The following is a 21,334-nucleotide window of genomic DNA, read 5'->3' as shown; positions in this document are numbered from 1 at the left end:
TGAATTCATATCTACGATTCCACACTCTCTAAGCAATTTAGGAGAGAGAAAGTAGGGAGCACAGTGGATAGCCACCCAAATTAGTCATGTGAAGAAATACTGAGGAGGGCTAGGCACATGAATTTGTGTCTAACACTGTCACGTGAGTGAGTGTCCTGCTTTGTCAGTTATGGAATGACCTCTCTCTCACCTCTCCAAAGTCAGCTTGGCCAGATGGAGAACTGTTTTTTTCTCTGTAACTGCTGTAAATCCATAGCTGCATATGAAATGCATGATGTGCCTCTAATCCAATGAATATTTAAATATTTTATACAAAATACAATGGTTTTAACATTCTGCAGTTTGATGGTTAGGATGCTCATATGGAGAGCAAAAGTTTAAGAGGGGATYTGACCCTATACCCCAAGAAAATACTGTAATGACTAGAATGAGAAGGGCTGGAATTTGTGAAGGGATAGCTTCTTCTCCTGGCTGTGATTTGTCTGAAGTTAGGCATGCTCTGGGCATATCTAACATGCCAGCTCTTGTAGACAAGACGGATGGTAGAAAGCCTGATCTGTGAATCTTGATCAGTTTGGGTGTGGGATAGACACCAAACTGCCAAGTGCTTTCAGGACTCAAGTACTTCTGGTAATTCCTAGTGCAGAAACTTAGTCTCCTTGGAGATTTCACTTGAGGAAGTTCTGAGGATCTGAATTTTTGATTTGGGTGCCTAAAGTGGTAGTAAGATTCCTACATTCTCCTCTTGAATCTAACCCATGGAGTCAACTTTTTAAAAGATACTTAGTGCATAAAGGTGCAAATAAGTGCTATATTTTGATTCATCAAAGGTGCGTGGGCAATTCACTTTATTTTTGTAAGATTTGTCTGGAACATAAAGCAGTTTTCACTAGAAATAAGTTAGAATTAGGCAATTAGGCTCTTAAATATCTTTTGTAGATTTGTGTTCATATATCCGTCTACCTATGTACATGTTTAGACACTGAATGCATCTGTGAAGTTGGCCCTAAGTATCCTTTTGAGATGGGGCCAAGGCTCCAATGACACTTACGTGCCTTTGGAAATCTTTCTTATGTCATTTTACTGGTGCTCTATCTGTTCGATGGTAATAGAGATGAAGAAAAGAACAGAGTAAGTGCTGTTCTTACTTTTCATTTGGTCTCAAGCTATGATATTTAAAATCCCATGCTATTTTTCTGTGGAAAAAAAACACTGAGAGAGTTTGGAGCAACATAACAATGCATAGTTTACTTTGCTAAGTTCTGGAGAGCGATGTTGCTATATAATGTCTTGGCTTAGTTTTGATTGTATGAGAGTTAAGTATCATCTGAGACATAACTCAGTGACCATTGTTTTCAGGTTTGAAAATACGTGAAGACACCTGAGTTATAATAAAATTTGGGAGCTAGTGGTATTTGGCATGTGCAAATTACTGGTTAGTTCAGTGTCAATTTCTGTTAAACTCTTCCAATGTACTTTTGTCTTGGCCTGAGTATTTCTGACTGTTCAAGCAGGAAGGTTCCCTTAAGCAGAGAATTGAGCCAACTGTTTAAAGGGTGTTTTTTTCCCTAATAAAATTTTACATCACTTTTATGTGAATTTAGTGTTTGTGAAAGGCACAGAACTGACAGCAGTGGAACAGAGACCCTAAGTTCACTCACTGAACATGTGCAGTGCAACCAGGGCTGGTAGTGGTGCTCTTGCCCTCCCATATTAATATGTGGTCATCACAGCCTAAGCATGATTACAATGACGGATAAAAGATTGGTTTGGTCTCTTCAGTCATTTGGTTTTCATCTGAGACTGTCACAGGGTTGCAATCTGATTTCGGTTGTGCAGAGGTTTTGTGATGTGGTCACCTTTACWTTACCTTCCTCTTCACAAAGTTCACAGTCACTTTTACAGAGTAGCGCTCTTTCACTGTAGTACTGAAATGATCCAGATTTGTACTAATGATTTACAGTGAATGACACATCTTTCATTTCTTAATCTAGGTCTTGAGATCAGTTGAAATGTGATGGTTAAAACAATGGAGAGCATGACATACATATAACATAATGGAGAGCATTTACATACTAGAATTAAAATAGAAATACTTACGTAGGCATTGCTAACACTGGTTTTTATACACAGTGTAGGGATAAACGTGTATTAAAACGTGTAAATCAGTATGCACTGCAGTAGCTGTATATGGTGTGTTCAAAGTTCATAACTCAACCCAGCAAAGCATAATAGAGACAAGGAGTACTATCAGAGTTTATTAGACTGTGCATGCACCAAGGTTAGGTATGTGCTTTAGGTACTTTGCTGTATTCAGCAAAGATCCCAGATTCTACAAGGGGCCTTATGAGTTGGGACCTTCATCCCTGCAGTGTCCAGGCCTTGATGCCCTGGTTCAAACACAGAATTCGCAGAGTGAAAGTATGTGCCAAAGACCCTGTCACACAACAGCGAGGACCCTAGGTGGAGATTTGCAACTATCATCGTATCGAGTGACAGGACACCTGATTTAGCCAACAGCAAATGCCAAAGATGCTGTTTGAAATTCCCTGTTGCATTAGCTGAGAAATCTGTCTCACTGAAACCCTGTCCTGATTTTAGCATGTCGAACCACTCTACTCTCTAAAATGAGATTATGATGCCTGCTGTTTATTTAAGTCTAGTGACAGGAGTGCTTGCCAAGGACATGGGGAGACAAAGGCCTTACTGCTGCTGGCTGCAAAGGACTTGGATTGAGCAGGCCTAGCAAATTGGACTCTGCAGTGAATTAAGGTGAAGTATCTCATGCAGTCTTAAGCATGAAATTAGTATGTAGGTGGCTCAGCAAAGACAGGGTACCTTTAGGTATAAGAAGCAGCACAGCTTTGAGTGTCTAGGGCATTTTTTTTACAGATATCTTGACAGCTGAGAACCTAAGCAAATTATCCTGAGTTCCTCAGACTGCTCTTAGGAAGTTAAGAGGGTAAATTTTGTCATTTTAGGCCTTGTTTAATCTTGTCCTTGAGCATTTTCAAAAGTTATGGTCTGTGAAACAGTTACAGTGAGGCAATTAATGTATCCACTGTACTTTAAAACATAGGAGGAACTAAACACCTAGGAGTGCAAAATGAGCCTTCTCCTRGTCTGATAGGGGCATTTGCAGGAGCTTGTAGGAATACTTTTCTTAGAGGGGAAAAAAAAAGATAATATGAAAAAACAAACTGTGTTTTGGGTCTCTCTGAGAGTGTTGTAGTATCAAGAATTAACTGGTCCTCTTGGGGAAGTATCTCACAGTGATCTGAGATTAAATGCCTCATTTTGTATCTTCTTGGGGATTCATCTCAGATAGGTTTGTGTCTTCATAGCTAACTTTCCTTAAAGGATCACTTAAAACTACAGATCAATTAATCCAAGGCTGAATTCAGTACTGGTGACTGTGTTTAGAAGTAAATGCAACAATTCAAAGGCAACTAAATCACTCTACAACAGTGCTGTATTTGCGATGCTGCTATTTCAATGTATTCACAAAAACATGACTGAATATTTTCTTAATTTTTCTATACTTTGTTTGTACTTAAAGAACTACTGGAATCTTGTACTATTTTTTATGCATAGTTTTGCATATATTGAGAATTGGGAAACAGAAGAGTTGGTCAGAATGAGCACAAAGTGCTTCATTCACCTGTCCACCAAAATCCCATCTATAAAGCATTCTTACTCTGTGGTATTGAAATGTCTATATTTTTCCAGGCTGCGGCTTGTCCCAGATAAGCTTATTTCATTGCATTTCATTTCATGGTTCCCTCTGAATACCTTGTACACAATATTCTTGGATATTTTCTCATTTAGAGAGACTTGACAGAGAAGTTAAGATATTCCAAGTAATGCTATTTGTGATCCACCGCAGGGTTATTGCAGATTGAGGCATGACAGTATCTTGGATTCTTGATGGAATAACATACTTAGCATATGAACCTGCATACAGACACAACACAGGGAGGCTAATTGCATTTGGTTTAACAACACTAATTTAATTAAACAGTCTTATTATCTGGCCCATAATTTATAGCCTGAGTTTAATGAGACCTTTTCTCTTTCTCTGTATCTCTCTCTCTTTGTGTCTTCATCCTTATCCCCTATGTGATAAATACAGAGCAGCAGAAGACTGAGTTGCCATCGTTGTTTCAGTTTGAAAGATGAGTGTGTTTAGATAATGTACTTCTTTGGAGCTGTGTGTAATATCATTAGTAGCTTTCTGAGGTTTTGGGGGCCCTTGTAGCATACATTATCCTTAGGACATTGCCACTGAGATGACAGAGAACTCCCATAAATCTGGGCCACCTAAAAATAGGGCAGCTATTCAGTGACTAAGCTGTCATTGTGTTTTACTCCCCACAAGGGAAGTTGCTTATGCACATTAGGGCCAGCAAAAGTCCTGTGAACTACTTACCGGCCTCAAAATAGAGCTTACGTAGCGCGTAAGTGGTTCCAAAGACTTATTCTGGCCCTCTGTGCTGGAACGAATTTCATGCAGCATGTGTAATGACTGTCTCCTAATGAGGAGTGGTGTCATCTGATATAAAATGACAAGGAAGCAAACCAAACACAGGAAGGCCTTTACTTGCTGCAACAGCTGCTCCCTTTGCTAATTGATACTGTGTATCTGTGGCATCATCCCAGTGACTATTTTAGTTTGTTTCCAGCTGTGAAGGTTTTTGTTTCACAGCTAGTGGTATCTGTGCAGCTGGCAGAGTGAGGTAAAAATAAACACAACTAATTCAGCAAAGCAATGAGAAAAATGTACAAAGTGCTTTAAAAATAAGATAATCCAAGGTTATTTGGGAGAGACATCTGAGTTTGTGCGGAGAAGGGCTGATTTTGTATGGAAAAGGGTTGATCACCTGCCTGTGACTGTCAGGAAGAATGTGAATTTTGGGTTTATGCCGAAATTTTCCAAAGACCAAACTTAGATGGCATTATTGAAAGTTCCTCTACAATGTCCTATACATATGTTTAAATATTTACTGTGAGGGAGGCATTTTGAAGAATGAAAATATATTTCTTCAGTTATGATTTTCTATAAACTACTTGCCTCTTTGCTGAGCAATAGTTAAGTAGCAATTGCTAGATAGAGGACTTTTTCTTCTTTTTTAATTTGGTATTCCTCTTCTAGAAACAAGACTTTTACTACCAAACTTGTTTCTCCTGTTTCCCCACATATCTTCTGGTAATACCTATGCTAACCCTGCTTGAACTTCTGAGAGCATTAAGGATGGCCACAAAGATGTTAAACTGTGTAATCCCAGCTCAGATCCTAAACATGAGCTTCCCTAATCTGCAAGGGAAGGCAGAAAGAACTGTTTTTTGTACTGCAGTTGATTTAATATATAATCAGTTTGAATCCAGTTTGCAGGCAGGAAATTTTAGAGGTAGAAATATCAAGTGGATTTCCTACTAATCCTTCATAATATTTAGAGTTTCTGGATATTCTGATAACCTTGACATCAATCAGCTTTGGAAAATTGTCATGAAAAGAGAAAATCTGAAGCAGAAAATAACCCATTTCTCCTATACTGTGTTTACATACTTTTAAGAATCTTACTTGTTGATCAAAACAATTACACATATATGTGACCAGAATTACTTTAGGCCTCATTAAACATTTTGATATATGTACTTTTGGCATTTGTTCTTGAATGAGAGTGACAAGAAACACAAATACTTACACACATAGTCAAACAATGCCTGTCCTGCTTTATATCTTAATTAAATCTAGGGTTTTGCCTCGTTAAAATACAATTTGTTCTGTTTTATTTCAGTAAATTTTTCCAGAGGCAAATTGTATTTCATTATTAAATCACTGTAGTTGGCTACAGTTTTATTAAAAAAAAAAAAAGTAGGTCGCATGTTTGTTAGTGCCACAAACACTCTGTACTTTCATTAATTTAAGAGATTAATTTTAGGTTTTTGTAAGGAAAACTTCAACTTGTTGATGATCTGTTTTTGCTTCCATGTTTCTGAATGTTTATTCTTTCTGTTTTGCCTTCAGATTTTGGACACAACAGTGCATCAACTGCACACAAGTCACATGGGTCAGAAATCTAGAAGAACAATGCATATATTCTAGCTTGGGAATTTTGACTTCTGCTTATTTTAAATATGTGATAAATTTCTTTCTGCCTGAACTTAGGAAACTGGTATTCACAAGTCAGTCACATTACCTAGAATGCAAATATATTCTACTTGTAGCAGTAAGGCATGAACTAACAGAAAGTTAAAATAAATTAACCTTAATTACTTTTATCAAACTGGTCTTGCTCAACTCTTCTATTTAGAATGTTGTTAAGTGTTTACTTAATACATTCTGATCTATTCTATTTTGTAAGGAGAAATGGTACCTAGAAACGTAGAAACAAACATTGCAGCAGAGGTGAGGCAAGTGCATAAAATAATATTTGGTTAATCTGCAATTATAGATCAGTCCTTGCTTTGTCTCTTTTTCCAGGATATCCGTTTCTTGAAGTTTACTGTAAGAATGGAGCCTCTACTGGTTTGCAACTATATTAATATTGTTACATGCCATAACAATAGCTGCAAACCTGGGCTACCTGAACATCATCAACATGTTTGGTGGATTTTGACATAAAATAAATCTTAAGAAGTTACTAAAAGTTGGTGAGTTTAATATTCTAACACAGTGCCCATCCTGAAATAGTATTGAATAGGAGGGAAATTTGTCACATTTCACTCGAAAGAACATTTTAATTTTCTTGTTTAGAAAAAGCTAATTATAGGTGCATGAGTAAATAACTAGAAGTTTTATATCCACTCTTGTCTCAGGTCCAAACATGTTCAATCTTACAGAAAAACTGTCTGTTTTAATTTTACAGAAAAATACTTTAATGAAGTTCATTATGAAGGGATTAAAGTTAAATGAACCTTACAATGTAAATGGGATTTTGTCCTGTGGTGAAAGTGTGTGCAGTGGTTGAAGTTTGCGAAGACATTGAGTAAAAACCCTTAAACTGCTCTGCAATCTTAACTTTTTCAATGCATCCTTTGAAATGTGTTCTGTTCTTTTTTTTTTTCAATCTGGGTAGTGTTCTACCTGTTAATGAAGCTTCCCAAAATATTTGTTTGCATAGCCAGAGGATAGGTGAAATGTCATATCCAGTGCTAAAGGAGGTTTTGATCATTAGCTTCAATGAGGTTTCATTCAAGCTTCAATGAGATTGAGGTTTCATTCAATGAGTTTGGATTTCACTTTAGTCTGGTGGAGTAGAGTTTAGGCCTTGCGTAAGGATGCAGGTCCTGTGAAAGTCCCTTATGTCCTGCCAGGCTGCTGTTATATAGCCTGCTAGAAACCCCACTGTAAATAAGAACAGCAAAGCATAAAAGTGTAATTTATGTAACTCCTTAAATTCTAAAATCTGTTCTATAGTACTTTCCAAATCCTATATCTGATATGGCTGCATCTGGCATGTTTGTGCAGAATAACACAGATGCCATCTGGCCAAAATCCTGAGGAGACTTATCCACAGTCTTTGCCTGCAAGCCTGAAATTGCTGTAGCAGAATGAGTGCTGCTGAAAGAGATGTCTCACCGTTGCTGAAGCACCATCCTTAATGTATCCCCTCTCAAATCACTTAGGATGATTTCCATGGGTGTGCTACCTGAAGGGACAGTGACCCAAAGAGAAAAATGATAGCCTCGGAGCTGGGGACATGAAAAAGTTTCTGGGATAAACAAGAATCAATGAGTTGTTTGGGTTTTTTTGTTTTTTTTTTTTCCTCAGACCATCCTGTTCCTTTTATCAAGCCACCTAGGTAGATTCTTGAATCCACCTCCTGGAAAGGAGGCGTAAACCTGCTGCCTGAGCTGTCTTAAGAGCTTGATCAAGCAGTGAGGTAAGTGCCTTTTACTACATGGAAACTACAAGGTCAGAAGGGGAAAAAGTACTGACAAGATGGTGATTATGAGCATTAATCATAATAATATCGAGTTCTTATATAGCACTTTTCATCAGGAGATTTTAAAGCGCTGTACAAAAGAGACGAGTCTCATTATCTCCATATTTTAGATCTAAATGTGACCTACAGTACCTTAAGGTTGTTCTCTGAGGGAAAAAAAAAGACTTCTGGAATCAACAATACCTATTCTCAGTTAAATTTCTAATCATCGCAATGAACATTTTTTAAATCTACTTGTTCTGTAGACTCTGTAATGGAATTTTAATTACATGCAGCTTGAGATATAATGAATGAATAAATGTAATTCTTATCAGTATGCTGACATCAGCTGATTAAACTGTTACATCGGCATTCTCAGGGCATATTCAGACAATTATGTTAGCATGTTCAATTATGTCAGCCTGCTGGTTATCGCCTCATTTTTTGGGAAATGGTAACTGATTAGATTGGTGTTGCAATGCACAGTAAAATGGATCAGCTTAAACCACCTTCAGCAATGGTTTAAGTGAATCCTTTTCCTTTGCATTTGCAGAGGACTGATGCTCAGCTCTTTCAGAACATCTTAGCTTAGGGCATACTAACTAACAACTGAGAGGTGGTCTTTTTTTAAAACAGGCTAACACTATTCCAAACAATTGTCTGACTGTTCTCTAAATGCTCCACAAATTACTTACGCTAAACAAAACAGCAGTATTACTGTTTTCTGCTGTCAGGAAAATATTATGGTTTACCATGGTAGAAGATGAACCCTGACATCTATCAGCAGAATTTTGTCCTAGGACAAAAGATTTATGTCTGCAGAATAGCAGAGGGCAAAACTGGGTGCTTCTCCTTCTGCAGTGTCCCCGCTGCAGAGAGGTTCTGGCATTCTGGGGTCAAGGTTGATCTGCAGGAGTGAGTCTTACTGAGGAGAGAGACTTTTCAGAGTTGTGAGGAGTTTTAAATAGCAGAGAGGAAACTCAGAGAAATACTATATAAAAATATACGTTTGTCAGTGTTCAGACAAATGGCATTAATGAGGCAGTATTTGGGAAGGTTTAAAAGCCACCCTATGGAAAATGCAGTTTTGAGGCCCTACTCTCTGGAAACTATTTTGAGAAATGTTTTTTTATAAGTAGGTCAATTTTGAACACTGATGTGGATACTGCCTGTTAAAGAAGTTTCTTCAAGTGTAAAACTTGTCCCAACTTCACTTAAGTAAGGACTTGAGATGAAAAACAAATACAGGAAAAAAAGTGCAACTAGCTGGAATATGCTATGTTTCAGGGGATTACGTATCTCTCTGCAAAGGGTGAGACCTTTTGATCTAGGAATTGAAAACATTTTTATCTAAAAGCAAACTATCGTGTATTCTCTATCTGGCTAAAAAATAACACTAATACCAGACACTAGGCCTGAAGTACCATCTGCTCATTTTCATTTAGAATTTCTCTTTACATTTGGTCTTTTTTGTTTGCAATAATCAGGAATAAGGAAAAAATAAGACCGATCACTCAAAGCACTATTCATCAGACTTTTCAGCTCCATGGGTGCTGGTGATAGACTTTACAGATCATTATAGACCAGCTGAATGTAATGCTGTTCATGAACTTTAAGTTTCCTGGCACTGGTGAAATGAGACTGGGATTCTTTGGGCTTTAGCTCCACTAGGTCTTACTAATGTGGAAGATGAAAAGCTTTCAAAACCCCATACCAAAAAGTCTCCAGACACTGGACCGAGATCTGTTCCAGTTCCATAAAGTTTAACTATTTAAAAGAGAAAATTCAAACTAGCACTTCAAACATCAGTCATGCTGAACCAAATTTGAATTTGCTACAGAATTCATTACAAATTATTTAACATATTTGTTTTGCTTCTGTTTCTGGTCATATACCATTTGCAAAGAATCTTTCAAATATACTCATTCTCCTAAATTATTTGCAGAACATCTAATAATTTTTGTTCTTCAAATTTTGTTCTTCAATGAGATCTTTGATATTAAAAGTCCAACCTGTTCTGATAAAATTTACTGATTATTTATTTGGATTTCCTGATGAATAATTGCAATTATAAAAAAAATCAAGGTTCTTATTAATAGCCTCCTTATTTTTTTCATTTTAGAGTGGATGTACTTTATAAGGAATTAATTTGCTTAAATATTTGCAAGAATGCTAATATATAACATCAAACTAAATATCTTTTAAAGGTTTTAGCAAATCCTTCAGAGATTTTTTTCAGTATTCTTCTGTACCTATAATAATAACTCTATACAAGAGGGGATTTGCTTAACATGTGTGATTTCATTTACAAGTAGAAAGAGAATGGAGACAAAGCGCTCACTGAAGCAGCTTTACATTCCTGGATTAAGTAGGTACTACATTTATATCAAAAGACTCAGAACAAAAATAATGGGATGGCTTACTCATGCAATGTGCTGAGTACTGTCAGCTTTCAGTAGTCCGTGAACTGAGTATGTCAGCATTTCCTAGAATCTGTCCCCAGATGAATGCCACTGATCTGATTATAATTATTGCCTTCCAGTCTTTCCCAAATGCTTATGAATTTGCTGTTTATCAAAACAAAGAGCTAAAAAATATTAACCTCTCTATAGCTACAAGGTTAACAGGAGTAGATGGACATAGGGAAGACATACTGCTTTGCATTGAGTCAGAAGAAAAACATCCAACAGCCTTCAACAATCCCTTCTAGTAGGAATCTTGAGGTTTTGACTTAGTGGTGGAGTCAAGAGGCCCATGGATATTTTTCCAGGCCGTTGTATAGCCCATGTTTCTGATAACAAACAGCCATGTCCCTGAGAGGGTATTACATTGCATATTACAAAATGAAAACTGCAGAAGGTGTAATGAGAATGAAAGGAGTGAATGCAAAAAACAAGAGTGAAAACAAATAGAGCTCTAGTGCTTTAGTTTCTTTGGTTTTAGTTGATAAAATAGAGGAGGATTCCATTACTAATGGGAACTGGGATGTCCCACAGGTGGGCAAATCAAAATTTACTTAACTGCAATTGCAGTTTTGAGACCTGTTTTTGTTGAAAAACAAACCATGAATGTCCAATGTAGTGGAGATTTTGGTTTGCAGAGGAAGAACTGAAAAAAAACACTGACACGATCTCCGTTAGGAGCACATCAGCCACAGGTTTCATGCTGTTATTTTCCCTTAAGAGCTAGGTCCTCAAGAGTGGACCAAATCACAGTGTTTTACAAAATATGATAAATGAATATTGTCGGAAAGCTATTCCTGCTCTGATATAGCTAGCCATAACACTAAGTGCACCTTCCAGCCTTAACAGTGGCCAAGGAAAAGCATTAATGCTGAGGACAGGGACTTACCCTCACTGGAGGCTTGTACTTTTCTACTTTTGGCTTGTACTTTTTCTACTGTTGTTAACATCTGGCCTCTTTGAACATCCTTTGAAGGAGGAGAGACTTGATATCTCTTCCTATATCATCTATAGCTCTTTTTTTTTCACCTCTTGAAGAGTGAAATCCTTCTCAGGGAAGTAGCCCCTCTGCTGTTCCTTCTGTTCTCCCAGTTGTCTCTTGGAAAAATAAGCTTTGGGGGCAGTCACTCTTTCTTCCTGTTTGCTTGCATAGAGCGCTGGTCATACAGAGCCTCTATCACAGTTAAGCACTGTTATAACTGAGATTATATATTAGAACCGCGAAGGCTTTTATGCTGCAATGGGACTATTACTGTTATTTTGGTAATCAAATGTGAGGGAAGTTGAGGGAGGTAATGTAGACCTGAGAGTCTGTGTTGTTTATGCTTTCAGCTGTCAGGCTGGAGCCTAGAGCCTGAATTTGGGCTTTCGGTTCTATTAATATGCCAGTGTTTTACAGTGTTTTATAATGCATTATCAGTTACAATTGATAAGTGAATACATAAGAAAATGTTATCTCTACCTTGGGAGGTCTCCATGATGTTTATTTAACCACAACACATATCGACTTTACCTTTCAATTTTGTGATAGTGTCATTTCAATATGGGACTATCTCTCACTCAAACTGTGAGAATTAACTGCTTCGAATATTTAACAACTCATTCTCCAAGTTGGTGATCTTGGTCATAATGTTAGGGTGCTCTGATTTCTAAATTAATTTAGCGTGTCTTCCCTTTTCATGTCTGATCTGAATGATGTCTGAAGGGTAAGCACTTTGGTTTGTCACTATCCCAGTATAGCATATTACGTTCTTGTTATCTGTCACATTGTTAATTTTTATGAAAATATAGCACTGATGAAAAGCTTTAAGCAAATAAGACTTAATTTGTGAAAAAACAGGCTTGTTCTTGAGGGAATCTTCTGTATGATAACTGGATAAACTGTATTAAAGAAGATTGCTTTCTTCTATTGTACTGCAATACTTTGGCAAATATTGAAATCCTTGCATCTAAATATGAAGGTATAGCTAGCACTGCATAAGTGAGGAAAAATGAACATGTGGTTAATGCAGTAGGTCTTAAGGCCAATATAGGTAATTCACCTTCTAGACTCGTATTTTGTTTACTCAAGATACTTAATTACATTATTAAAACATGGGTCAAATTGGCTTTAAACATAAAAAATGCTTCTTGTCGGTTTTGTTAGGTTTGGAGCCAAAGAAGTAAACAAGATAGTGAAGAGGTGCTGTGCTTCTCTCCAAACCTCTGCTGACTAGGCCTTTCTCTCCTTGCCTTTCCACTTTCAAAGAATGATGTAAATACTGGACAGTCACTACACACTCAAAAAAACAGAGGACCTTGTGTAATAAGTAATAGTTGATGCTGCTCCTCTTAAGACTGAAACTGTGTGAATAGGTAGGCTGAGGAAATGATAGCTTCCACAAGGACAGAAACCCTTCTGGGACATATCTAGAGCTGAATGCTGAAGGTGACCTGGAGAGACATCGGACATAAAGCACCACCTCCAGGAAGACTTTCAGCTCCTGCTGAGGATGAAAACATGCAGAAAGAAAGAAAGCCCTGCAGAGATCTAAGTTATGATTAGACATCCTTGCTAATGGCTGGAGACTTGAAAGGAAGATCGGACCAGGACCAGTTGACTAGTCGCTACCCTTCATATCCTCTTCTGGAGCCCCATCTGAAAGTCCTCCTGCCTTTATCAGGCTGTGGCTGCTCAGAGCTCTGCAGTTCATACTCTATAAGATATGCTGGATGGAGGTGAGAACAAGGTCTGGGCTCGATTCTCTCTGCTCCTTGTGGAGGGAAATAGAAGACCTGTAAAAGTGTGAGGAACTAATGTTGCCTCYTCCCACCTCACGTTTGTTCACTGGCTGCCTCAGGAAAAAAGGCTGCTACTACTGGAGGAGCAAATGCAATGGGAGAATTGTGTGGTCAAACCTTGTGGTAATGCAAGATCCTCACAGAAACCACAGAAAGCAGTCCACACGCATCTAAGCTCAAACTTGGCTCATTAATAATAATACTGAAAAAAATAATTTAGATGAATATCTTCAAAGCTAAAAATTAAAGCTGGACTCTTTCAGACTCATGGGTTTGGAAATCTCCCACATATCCCTGCAGAAATTCATCATTCTTATCTTGGTGATGTATTGGCTGAAGATGTTACGGGTAAGTATCTAAGCAACTGTAAATAATATAGCAACAGGTTGTGAGGAAAAAAAAGAGAAAAAAAAACTTTTAAAATGGTTAGTGTATGTGCTGAAATTTCCTGAGTTGACATTTGAGTTTCTATCTAACAAAGGCTTTTAAATGGCTGAAATAATTGTGTAAAGATTAGAAAAAACTTTGAAGAGAAACTCAGTCTGAGTCACATGTAGCATTCAAAATGGCCTAATTTTCCCTTTCTTTGTCAAGTAAGCTAAGTAAAAATTATTACTACTTTTTCTTCCAAAAGTATTTTGGAAAATTAATTTGAATTGAAGGAAAAATTCAATTTTAAGACAAAACTTAAAAGAAATAAATATATTTCTTGATAATGTATTGGCACATGTTGAAGGTGCTTCTGATTTTTTTTTCCCTTGTTTCTGTGCTTTCTACCTTTTTCCCCATCTCTTTTAGCAGGCAACAGACTGCTAAAATATCTGATGGCTTTGCTACTTTGGGGAAAATCAGGAAGATCGCTTTTCTGTGTGCTGAAGAAACACAATGCAAGTTTTCACACCACTGAAACTCCTTCCACAGGTCACTACATTTCTTGAGAGCATGCCTGAGCACCCCAGTTAATTCACTCCAATTGCTACAACTAGCATTTTGCCTTTTGTACCTTTTCTCTCAAATTGTAATCAGCTGCTCTGTAATCATTTGTTTCAAAGTGAAATGGATATAGCTTTTTTTATTATTATTACTACTTATTTATTTATTTATTTATCTCTGTGTGCAACCACTCCAAATCCCAGCAAAATGCATGCCAGTGCCACAGAGGTATTTTGGATGTTCTTTAAGGGAGGAAAGAAGATATTGGGTTTTAGAAAATATGTTGTTATAACCAGTACTTAAAAAAAAAAAAAAGCATGTTTTCTTCTTTTGACATTTTCCACTAATGCATTCACAACTAACATGAAGCAACAGAAGCCTACTTTGTGGCACAGATGACCATATGAAAATAAAATATGTACAAAAATATATTTAAAAAAATTAATCCTATCCGGTTACAGAAAGAAGAGGAGTGAAGAGTAGTGAGAAAATTATTAGGGAAAAACTATAAGAGAACAAACAGTTTTCCATATTCCAGTCACACCAGAAAACATTGTGAGTTGAAGGGAGAAAGAGAGACTAAGCAGCCCTACCACACCAGTGATATATTATCATATAACACTGAAGGCATTATGCTACTATGCTTCAGGAGCATATATGGAAAATCAAGATGTCCCATCATTTTTTTGCCTCCATGAAACAACGGAACAGCACCTGAAATAAAAAGCAATCATGTATGTGTGGGACCTGACAGATTTGTTTCTGTGGTAGTCGGTCAATTTTCTGTCATTTCCCAGCACATCTCTTGTACCCATTCAACCTCTGATAGCATGAGAGACTCTTTATTCACTAAGGAGGTGTTGATTAATCAAATTATGCTAAGAGTTGTCTGAATTTTGACAATTCAAATACTCTGATGCAATTATTCTGTGAAAAATATTCGCCAGTTTTCCTGGCCCTCATCACTGCTGTGGTTGCTCTGGTAAGGCCAAGCCTTTCTAGGCATATACTTGGATCTAAAGTAATAGCTTTTTTAATGATCAGTTAAGACTTTTGAAAGGTCATAGTCCCAACACTAAGATTATCTTGAACGTGAATATGGATTAACTTGGCCTGTAATTGTGTGACCTATTCTAGTGTTTATTATATTTTACATTGTTTTGGAGTCTTTCACTCCAAAGTGCTTAAACATGCATTTGAGCTGACCAAAATGCAGCTACCTTCGCCTCTAGCTAGGCAGGCCCTAGCTGGACAGATATGGTGGGATTCAACTGACTAAACAGAGTCACCCAGTGTTATATGCGGTGCTGCAGAGTAGCCTCCAGCTGCCTTTCCAGAAGGTGCAGGTCTCCTACACATCTTCAGTTTTATCTGCCTGCCTGAGGATATGTTGAATAACTTACAGTTTCCCAAATAGCAATAGGCTCCTATGCTTAGGGCACTGACCCATGCCCTCAGTGCTCAGCAAGATGTATTACAGTAACGCAATTAGGATTTTTATAGTTAAAATTGCTGGCTATGCTGCTTAGGTGCTGTCTATGTAGATACTGGATTCCAACAACTTAATTTTTTTCTACTGAAACTAAGAAAAATGTGAGGTAGGAAGCTCTGCTACAGTCTTTGCCATTTTACACCATTCCTTTTACCTATTCAACTTTTTTTTCAGAGAGTTTTATGAAAGCAGGCATTCCCATTTCTAATTATTGTCACCAGTCAGACAGTTCTGTCACTTGAAGGTAAAAGTAATGTGCAATTTAACAACTGTATGTAGCCTAGTTGCCCTTTTGATCATGTTTGATCTTATCTTTGGCAGAACCATCTTTTGGGTTTCAGAAAGTTTTGGATCATGTTCTCAGGTGCATATAGTCTTGGGTCTGGACCACTGCTGAAATTCTGTTTTTTGTGGCTTTACCTTTGAATATATGTATCTGCTTAAAAGGAAAGAGCAGGGGGAGATAGCCAAAATCTTCTTCTGACAGCAGTTCCATTTCGGTTAACTGAAGGAAGTGAGCAGAAACTAATGAAAGCAAAAAAATATAAATTGGAATAAGTTCAGGGCTTACTCTGTATGTTGCTTTGTTTTCAAAAGAGAGGAGCCAAGTTCTCACAGGTTTTCATTTTCGCTATTCTTGTGAATGATGATGCCATTCTTAATTTTTTTTTCTTATGACTGAGGAATGCATCTAAATACTTTTGTTAGGGTCCAGTCCTAGTAGAAATAAAATATAAAACATAGGTTTTAAACAGTATTTGACTGATATATGTTTTAAGTGGAAATTTGCTTTCCTAAGGTTTATTATACTGATCTCTTTAATGCAATGTTTTAACTAACTGAACTTATTTTTCTTTTTATCCTCCACAGAATGATTTGCTACAATTATTCTCAGAGTCTCAGTGGAATGCAAAAGCAAATATATACGCTCATCAGACTGGGCTAGGACCAGAGCTAGCTGAAAATGGGGAATTTTCATTCCATGAGAAATTCCAATGATTTGAAATTTGTTTTAGTTTATGACAAACTGCCAAATCTCTAGTACTCCAATATGGGTATGTTTGTTGCTTTTGGATTAAACATTAATCTCTGGTTCCCCAAGGTTTTGAAATGCTCGTGCCCATTCTATTGGATGGGCTAGTCGTGGTACCGCATTTCCCTGGGATGCACTATGTGTGCTGTACTCCTGGGGCGCAGCTTGATGGTTCAGTCAGGTCAACACTGTAGGGCATCTGGTGAAATGTAACCCACCACTTGGGAGTCCAGTCCATGTAGAAGTATGGGGGCTAGAAGTACCCGGGCCATACTTCCTACAAAGCCCAACAGTAACTTCAGGAGACACACAGATGTATGTTTGATGTGAAACACACTGCTTGCAAAATAACCTATATATTTTGATTAGAACCAGCTTGATCCTCAAAGAAATACTTTTCTAGTAGAAAACTGAAAATGAAAACAAAATTGAAGTGATTATGCTAATTCCAGTTCAGCAGAAAATGTATTTTTCCAAAAGAATAATATTTTTTGGTAAGTGTCTGTCTAACTCATGTTTGATTCTCTTCCTAACATGATACGTGTCTAAGCTTTCCAAAAGAATGGAACTTTTCACCCCCCAAATTTTGTTTGTCCTATAAATACTCCATGGGCCTGAGAGCTGAGGAGTAATGGAGTTACTCAGTTTGAGGAAAAAAAACAACAAATGTGGGAATAGATTTGGAGACCTGAATCTTACAGTATGTTTATGCACAATGCAGTGCCTTGCAAAAACCACAGTGGGCACAGTATAAATCTCTTCCTTTCACTTTTAGTCCAAAAGCCACAAGAGTCTGTACTGGATTTTGGCTCAAGCAAAAATGACATTATAACTTTAAGGGTAGGTTATTTGAGATATATATATCTCCAAATACACTGAATACATGCATATAGGAGATGGAAAGAGAGAAACAGCAAACATGCTTGTGAATAGTTTGTCTAATATCAGGCAGAATTCAAAGTCGTAATTGTTTGGCTTGGGAAATGTGATCTTTCTCTTTAAGTTCTTCTTTAAATTTTAAAGCATAATTTGTTTTGATTGAATTTCTAATTTTAATTAGTAAGGCTTGCACAATTAAAGACATCAAGAACATATAATTATGTTCCTTATAATTRTACCATAATTGTTTTAGTATGTTAAATGATCTAATAGATTTTTCCTGTTTCAACAGCAGCATTACAACCATCTCTGTTTTATGAAATAACTGGAAAATATTCAGTAGGTACTTTCAAGCATTTCAAGTAAAGTTTTGATGGGTATTCATCTACTAATGAAATATTCATGCATTTTATTTTTCTCTATTACAAGTGACTTTCACTGAAGCGCCTAATGCTTGGTGTGCTTAGACAGATATAACATTCAATCAAACTAATGGAAACTGTGGAGTACTGTTATACTGGATATTATTAAATCAAAAGCTCTTGATAAATATTGAGTCTCTGATGTTAAATAGCATTCTAGCATGATGCATGGATAGTAAAACAATACTCTGGCCACTTGTTAATAATGCTAATATTTCAACTGTCATCATTTGACAACTAATATGATCTCCCATGTGCATAAATGCCTTAGTCTTTAAAAATACTCTGTGCGCTGTTTAAAATTTTCAATAATGTGTATGCATTCCTCCCTATGTGGAACAATTGGCTAAGATTTTATTACTAGAAAAGTATATATTGCTTGTCTGTTTACAATTTAATATTTCCTTCAAGTAGCATAACTTGGACCCATATCAATACAAAGAGATCAATTTTGATAATTTCATAGGCAGCAAACTAATGATGCTCTTACAAAGGAATTGCTAAAAGCCTATGGAGAATTGTCTGAGCACATTGATGCTGTCTCTCCTACTTGTTTTCTGGATGCTAAATTTCATTAAATGACAATAAAATAGATCAAATGTTTCCCTGCAATACTTTTTGATGTGAGTTCTTTTGATAGTTTTTTGCAAGAAAAATAGGGTGCAAATGTGAAGTGGTTTACAAAACAATGAATAAAATATGCTCCGTGCCAGTTTTTTTAATGAATAAAATTAAAGTTCAGAGCTCAATATATGCTTAGTTTTACCGCTTCTACGTATATGAAAGTTGTACGTTTGACTCTGTGGACTTAATATATCCCTAGTCAACATGAACTTGGAGTTCATTTATTTTCAGATGATGTAGTGTTGGCTTTTTCTAGGGATCAGAAGGGACTCAGTTAAGTCAGAATAAGAGCTAACTCAGCAAGAAAAGTGTCAAAGGCATACTGAGAAAAAAAGATACAGAGAAAATCAGTAAAAACATCTTTTTTTTCTTTTCAAGTGAGTATGGATTGCATTTCTAAGATTTTTTGTAGAACATGTTGAAGAAAAGGACTGGCCTGCTTAAATTTAGGTGCTGATATTTCCTCTGAGTTTATGTTGAGTAATTCTATTGTCAATGACTAGTACTACTGGAGCACATGGAATTATTCTGGGAAGTGGGTGCTTTTCACTGTAACAATGACAGGAGCTTGAGCAGCCCTCCTAACCCTGCTTTTGAGGTCTGCATTAACTGCTTTTGACATATAAGGACAGGACCCTGCACTGTTTGATACCTGTTAAAAAGAGTGACTGGACATTTAAAAATATCTATAATATAGACATATCTATAATAAAGAGAACTGAGTCACATAGACAATAGTCACCTTAAGTCCCACTAGCTATAAATATATACAATTGACAGGCCCTGGAGAAAAGATGATTATTCTTTCCGGTGCATGGTTGTGGCCATATCCCTGCCCTCAAAAAAGAGTTTATGATGTGTGGATGTTGTGCATACAAAGTGCAAGGTATTCAGGGATCAGACAGCTCCTGCTCAAAACTAAAAATAACATCCAGACTTCTTCTGAAGTCTATATGAATGAGTTTGGAAAACTGCCTAAAGTCTAAGCTAAACTACTGAGAGTCATTGGCATGTAGTAGCCTCCTTTGCTTCCCTGCAGGCTGGTGAAACAGCTGTCAGTATGTGTCAATACCGGGACTGAAACTTATTCCTTCCTGTGGGCCCAATTCTGCCTCTTTTAGATTGAGTTGTTCCATTTAAAATACTATTATACGGTATCCAGAGATCAACGGAATATCTCTTTTGAGATTGTTTTATTTTTTTACAATCAATTTTAGAAGTGTAAAGCACAATGCTAGGAAAATTAGGAAATGTATAAAATTACTGAGCAGTGACTCTATGGGGAAAGTGTTTACTCTGCAGGCTTTTCTCTTTAAAGCACGACTGTTTTAAAGTATTGCATTAAATGCTAATGTGTGTGTATTTAAAGAAGGTGCAATACATGTGAGAAAAAGAGTATGAAGTACGTAAGGTGGGGTTGCTGTCGCTAAGCTCTCTTTCTTACAAAATACTACAGTAATGCCATGAAATCCTACGTAAGTGGCCAGAACACAAGTAAGAGCTGCCTGTGGGTAGTCCCAACCTATTCACAAGCCCTTTTGAACAATTTTCCTACTTTTTTTAAATACTGTTTTTGGCAAACATTTGATACTTGAAATACAAAATGCATGAGTCACCTACCGGGATAGGCACAGTATGTGGTTTATTGAATTTAGCTAAATTGTGAGTCATCTATCAATAGTCCTCATAGTGAACATACTTGTAATAATTTCACACATTACAAACAAGAGTAGGTATGATTTTTCAAGATTTTTTGAAGTATTTTTCACTTGGAGTTTTTACTCTTTATTGAGCTTCATTTTATGTTGTAGGAAATTGTTAACTTGTTTCCAGTGACGGAGACTAAAAAGAAAAGGTAGTTATTGCTCATCAGTTTAAATAACAAAGATCCCAAAAGCAAAAACTGACATATAAGATACTGTCTTACAAAGCAAAGTCCTCAACATGAAGTTGAATGAATTTAAATTCTTCTTGTACTGTCTTATAAATTCTGCTCTATTGAGATTTATTCTTCTACCTGCAAACCAATTTCTGTTGAGACAAGTAGTTTTAAGGTTCACAGGCAGCAGTTCTGAAGGAGAGAGCTGCAAATTACCACAGATTCTGACTGCCAGAAACATGCGGTAATTTTTTTTGTGTGTGGTTTTGTTTCTTGCAGATTTTTGGGGGGTTTTTTTGAGGGAAAAAGTAGTGATTGAGGATAAAGAGGTGAAAAGTAGATATGTATGTAAGTGTCATAACTGCGGTCTGTTGAATACATTTTTTTCCTATAGAAAATTGTCACTATCCTAAACATGGAGATTCAGGCATAAAAACACTGAGGAGCTTTTCAAAGGAATTCCCGTTCCTTAGAGGAGTGGGAATTCAGCTTCCCTATGGTGAATATGACTGAGTGGTCAGTCCCCCAGATCCTCACTTTAGAGCCAGCCTCCATTAAGAACCTTTCCCTGAATGTTTTTCTGGGCATTTAAATGTGCCCCGAGATGTGTTTTGGACTGTAAGCAGCTATTTAACAATTGCTAGCTGTGCAACCCCTTGCTCTAGGTAGCACAGAAACTAGGTCCTGAGTGGTAGCCTTTTCTCGACCCCCCTTTATTTTGCTGCTGGGAAGATGAGGCATCCCTCAGAGCCAGGCTGTGGTAAAGCCCCTCAGTGAGTGAGCCCCCCGCGTTGGTTTGGATAAGCCCCCTCCCAGACCGAGGTTTTTCCCCTGCTCGCTTTGCCCTTGCCTTCCCCACGAGGGAGCGCTCGCAGCCCCAAGCGGAGAGCGCAGGGCCGGC

Source organism: Apteryx rowi, unplaced genomic scaffold (genome assembly GCF_003343035.1).
Source record: "Apteryx rowi isolate R43461 unplaced genomic scaffold, aptRow1 scaffold_88, whole genome shotgun sequence".
Lineage (NCBI taxonomy): Eukaryota > Metazoa > Chordata > Aves > Apterygiformes > Apterygidae > Apteryx > Apteryx rowi.
Note: the sequence above shows the minus strand (reverse complement) of the source record.